Source organism: Micrasema longulum, unplaced genomic scaffold, assembly GCF_059751315.1.
Source record: "Micrasema longulum isolate JH-2025_06_02 unplaced genomic scaffold, ASM5975131v1 h1tg002810l, whole genome shotgun sequence".
In the NCBI taxonomy this organism is placed as follows: domain Eukaryota; kingdom Metazoa; phylum Arthropoda; class Insecta; order Trichoptera; family Brachycentridae; genus Micrasema; species Micrasema longulum.
This window is the reverse complement of record NW_028279934.1, coordinates 84,763-90,762: the sequence shown is the minus strand read 5'-3', so window position 1 is coordinate 90,762 and position 6,000 is coordinate 84,763. Positions and strand designations below refer to the sequence as shown.

Genomic DNA, 6,000 nt, shown 5'->3' with positions numbered 1-6,000 from the left:
GGGCATCTCGATTGCGTTGTCATAATGCTATTCTTGAAAACTCTCCGACAATTTAATTACAAGGACGAATGAGAAAGTGGCAACACTAACAAATCCGGATTTATCTATGGCCTATTATGATTGAATGATTTTTAAAGTCTCGCTAAATACCTCGGCAGCATTCTAACAGAGACCCTCGACCCAGATATAGAAATTAAATGCAGAATTGAGACAGCAAGAGCTGCTTTTAATAAAATGAAATCCCTCTTCTGCAATGCTAATCTCAATTTGAAAATAAGGCAAAGATTGGTAAAATGTTATGTGTGGTCTGTATTGTTGTATGGCTGCGAGACTTGAACTCTGAAAGTGAACACTATGAATAGGCTGGAGGCTTTTGAGATGTGGTTGCATCGCAGAATGCTTAAGATATCTTGGACAGACCTGATAACGAACTCAGAAGTCTTAAGTCGAGCTAGAACGAACAGAGAACTCTTTACCACCATAAAAGTTCGCCAATCTTCATATCTGGGGCATATAATGCGTGGAGAAAAATAGCACTTGCTTCATTTAATTTTGAAAGACAAGATTGAGGGTCACAGAGAGGCTGGAAGAAGACAGATGTCCTGGCTGCGAAATATACGAGACTGGACTGGCTTCAGGACTGTGGAGCAGATTTTCCGGGCAGCACAGGACAGGGAGACTTTTGCCAGAGTGATTGCCAACGTTGGGGATTCTGACAGGGCACCAAGAGAAGAAGAAAGTCTCGCTGACCACAAAATCTATGATATGCATTTTGCTGAAAACAGCCAGCAATAGTAAAACTCTGATGAGTGTTATTTATTTATTCATTCATTTAGAATTACACTTGTTTAAATATAAATGAACTTATTAAGGTTTTTTATGCTGTAATAAAAAATACATAGTAAAATTAATTAGATTGAATTTTAATGACATGTGATGCAATATAATAACAATCCAGAAAAACAAGGCAATAAATAAAAAAATTAAAAGATAAACTGTAAAAAAGATAATCAGATATAAATTTTAAAAAAATAAATACAAATTTAGATTCATACACAATCAAATATACAAAATAATACTATCATTGAAATCAACCAAATGATAGTTAAATATAGTAGTATTGAAAAATAAATAAAAATAGTATCATTGAAATTTAAAAAAAATATATACGTATATAATATATATATATATATATATATATATATATATATATAAACACTATTGACATGATAATTGAGATTTGGTTTCTAGAAACTTACTCTATACTGTTGTAAGAAATAGGAGTAATAAATAATATGCCGAATAAGAGTGTGTACTAAATTAAATAAAACAAAACTACATAATGAAAAAACATAAAAATATCTAATTAAAATGAACATTATTATTATGTCATTACGCACTGTTCATATTATTTTATGTTAATATTAGGGTACTTAATTGTAAAGAATCAATGAATCATTTTTTTATAATATCTTTAAAAAATATTTAATTATGTTTAAAATAAATTTAGATGATTTTTTCAACTCTGGCTGACTACAAAACTTGAAATATTCATCTCATACAAACTCTGAATGTATGATGCGACATTCGTTTTAATGACATTTTTACATCATGAAATTTTCAATTGCACAAGCCAATTAAAAACTTCGCCCTTATATTTTTAATTCCTTATGAGGATCCGGCTATTTGGCAATCTGGATGACCGGAGCTCGGATAAGCGGAGTTCTACTGTACATAAAATAAAATAAAACAATGATATACACGGTTGAATGGCGGAATTACTGCCACCAGCAATTTCTTTAAGTCTGAAAAAAAACAATAAAGAAATAAGGGATTAATTAAATTTTTTTTTTTTTTAATGACTTTGTCTGGAGCTTACACGTATAAATAAATAATTTTATGTAAAGACTTAAGAATTTATTAAAATGAATTTCCCTCTATCTGACTGTCAGAAAAAACCGCTAATTTTCCCACGAAATTTTAAATTTATTTCGAATACATCTTATGATAAATACGCCCGTCCCGCTTTGACAAAGAGTAAACAGAAGATAGCGTTATACATTATATAGTAGATGGGGTCTCCAAACTACGACCCGCGAGCACCACCTTTCGAACCCGTCACAGTATAATTTGATTACATTGCTATCTTTGTATATATAATTCCTCTGTACGTGTGATGTCACTGAGCTCCTAAACGGCTTAACCGATTTACGTGCGGTTTTCAGAGAAAAATAGATCTTTGTGCTGTGCGTGTTCGTAGATATTAAAATCTTCAAACTAATATATAAAAAATAAGTACGGAGCATAAATGTTTTATTCACCAGGGTTGCATTCGAGGGGAATGCATTTACAAAAAAAATTAAATCTTTAATCTTATATGCATTCTCCATTATTTCTTTGATTGAACGCGAACAAAAAGAGGCATAGAAAATGCTCACTTTCGTCTACTTGATATTTCATATGGAAGGCTTGTAATAAAATAAAATAGTATAAATAGAGACTGTCAGAGGTTCGCAGTGAGTCACATCTTGCTGGAGGGTGTGATTCTATAAAATGCTGAGAACGCCCAGTTGCATTCCACCGGCAACACTACTGACTAGTCCAACTCGTTAGCGTCCACGTCGCGAACCCCGGGCAATGGGATTACACTCATAACGGTTTGATCACATCAGATAACATGAGTATGAAAGGCGAGTTTCTGGCCCCTCCAAACTAGTACCAACCAGCTGAGGAAAGGTTACCTTGACCGAAAAATCCACATGAGAAGGCAACGGGAAACCTCTCGATAGCTCAATCGCAAATAACTATCGACGTGCTAATAAACGACGTGATAACACTTTCTCACCATGGTTGCTTATCGTATTCGTGGTCACAAAGAAACATCCATGATTACCTAATGTTAAATGTCAAAATATTTACGTTTCGCGACAAATAATCCTGCTGCGCAATTACATATTTTAATTTCAACGGTGTAAAATATGGAAAATATTACAAAGCTGCTATTTTCATTTATTTATTTATTGTTTATCATGCTATTCATTACATTTAGCCAGCGGTTGGCAAGTCAAATGTCAAGATAAGCAGTTTTAATAGTAATTGTTATTTAATGTTTAATTTTTGTATTAGATACTTCTTACTTTTTTGCGAATGCAAAATATTATATTATTTTTTTATGGTAAACGTCGAAATCATTGGGTCCGCTTTTTTGGTTTGGTTAGAGTACGTAGTATTGTTTTGTTCTGGTTTTGTATTCAATATTTTGATTTTTTCATTTATTTCCGATATATTTTTTACTATTTGAGTAGACAAAGGCCTTAAAATCTTAAATTCTCCTCTCATTTCCGCATTTTCTGTTACTAGTTTTGCTATAATGTGATATAGGTTATCGGTTTCTGCGTTTATTTTGTCTCGGTGAAGAACTGAAAACTTCATTTTCCCTTCTGACATTATTGATTTTATATTTTGTATAAACGTGCGGGCTTCAATCAGGGGATTTTGGTAATACATATTTGACGTTTCCAGTGTTTCACCTTTCAGGGAGCTATCATTGCCTGGGCTTTTTGTGTATTCCTCTGGGTCAGAGTTTCCCTCTGAGAGAGATCTGACGATTTTGTTTCTCTCCTCGTTCTGTTTAGGTGATCTTGGTGTCAATGTTGATTTGTTAAATAGGTTGATAGGTGTGTTACTGTACATTTATTTTTTTATTATTATTTTTTTTTTCTTAGGCTAAAATAAATTTCAACAAAATTTATATCTATGTATATTTACGCAAATAGATTTATTTTTGTGCTAATCAAATTGCTTTCTCCCAGGCGTAAGTTTTCAAAAAAATATTGTCGATAAAACAGGTAGGCAAAAGTAGATTACGTGCTAAGGACCATGTAGGTAAAGCAGATTTAAAGTAGTATTGGTCGGTTAAAACAGGTAACTTCCTTTACCACTATGCTGTCCTGTCACAACATGAATTTTATTGATACTCGTAATTATCAATTTGTAGGTAATAGTTATGTTAAATATAATTATTTTTTTCTTTTAATTCTTGTTTTTACTCACTTATTTTTGGGGAGATCCTAAGTAATTTATTTCTTTTTGTTGCTTGTGTTTAGTTTTACAATTTAGTATGTATTTTTTTGTGCTTCACTTACATATTTGGTTGAAAACAATTTAGTATTCAAGAGCGAATTTTGACTGAACTATGTTAACTAGTATTTGCGACTTTATATTTTATTAGTCTGTACTTTCTATTAGCTTTTCAACTATTATCGTGTATTAAAATGTAATCGCCTAGTTTGGAACGGGATATGTACCCTTGTTAGCTGGGCAAAGTGAACATAAAATAGTGTTTATGATAAAATGTCTAAATAAATTTAAAAAATGAAAAAAAAAAAGGTTAATTGAAAACTTCAAACCTCAATATCTCAGTTCCATGAAAAGGCCAAATGATACCTTGTTGTTCACGACATTTATGTACACTTGAAATTCACATTTCATCACAACACTAAGCTGGTAACGAAAAATTATTTTACACACAGAACTGTTTTCTTTATTGAAAAGTTTTGTAACAATAAAAAGAATATTGAAAATTGTCGTAAAACGGTTTCCGACATCTGGCCAAGTTCCCGCCCGTATTTTTGACGTCTGGAGCGCCGTTCAGTCTGCTACCGCGCGCGGCCGGGGTTGCCCGCCTGCTCACGAATCCGCCTCCAGCGCGCAATCGCGATCTTCCGACAACAATTTACGGGTACCTACTCATACCGGCATCAACAATTACACAATATTTAAATCATTCAGCAGCCTTCGCGAAAATTCCACGGGAAAAATGGCGGCCGCGTAGACGTCAAAATTTTTAGCAATTGCAAATTATTGTTTTTTTGTTATTTTTAGAATTATCTTCTGACAGATGGGATCTGTTCTCACGATGTACTGGTGATTTCGCGTGTTCAGTGTTTACATGCTTCCCGAAGCATAAATACATATAAATACATACGTAAATACTCTTGTCAAAATTTTTCATCATTTGTTTCCCGCGCAATTTTTTTTGTTTGACGTTTGTGTTGTGTTTTAATTATTTTTTTGACGTGTTGGCGCCTTTGTATGGGAAATTAAGGAAGCCGGTAAGTCCCTTTAATATTTTAATGTTGTTTAAATTTATATACGATTTTAGATTATACAAAAACAAAAATTCAGTTTCGAACGTAAATCTTTAAAAAAATATATTTTGTAATAGTCATAAGACAGAAAAGTTAAAAAATGTGGATATATAGGCAGAATGATGAATGTTACAGTGTGTAATGTGGGGTCTTAAACCAGCCATCGACAGGTCATAACCTTTCCTGCATTAAAAGATGCATGAATGTAAAGGAAGCGATGATTGTGTGCAAAGATAGATTAAAGAGGCGTTCCATCCCCTCTGCCTACTTGAGAAACGGCGTGATAGTTTGTGTGTGTGTATTTCTTTTCAAAACCAAACGTTAAGTTTTTTCTTTGACGCAAGTACTTGCCTGTTCAATCTATTTATTATCTAAATAATTTTTTTACTTTAATCTCCGTCATATATAAATAAACGGAAAATTTTTGACTTAAAAAAAACTTTTTGAAACTGTTAATGAAATGTTTATGTGTAAAATTAATTCATGTTATTTTTAATATGTTTATGTTATTTATCGAAAGTGAATTCCGAATTTGTTTATACATTATTTTATTTGTTAACAAGCCTTTAAATGGAATGTCAAGTAGACGAAAGTGGGCATTTTCGACACTAGCTTATGTTCGCGTTCAATCGAGGGAATAATGCCGGCCGTACACTGCGCAAAGCTGCTCGCGATATTCGCACAGTGTACGGTTAATATGTTATGAATTATTATTCAATAATTGATATATTTATTTTTTGATTGGAAAATTTCCACATTGAAAAAACTTCACGTAAATTTAAAATTGGAATCTTAGAAAATTAAAGATGTCTCAACAATAATAATTTCTTGGAATTCGCAAATCATTTTA

General features: G+C 32.4%; 1 long non-coding RNA gene across 1 annotated transcript in view; it reads left to right on the top strand.

Moving 5' to 3' along the window:
* Positions 1-4,666: 4,666 nt before the first annotated feature.
* Positions 4,667-6,000, top strand: part of LOC148271539 (uncharacterized) — a 65,096-nt gene continuing 63,762 nt past the window's right edge. The window contains exon 1 of the long non-coding RNA XR_015825068.1: positions 4,667-5,114. This is a non-coding gene — a long non-coding RNA (uncharacterized LOC148271539). The remainder of the gene's footprint in view (positions 5,115-6,000) is intronic.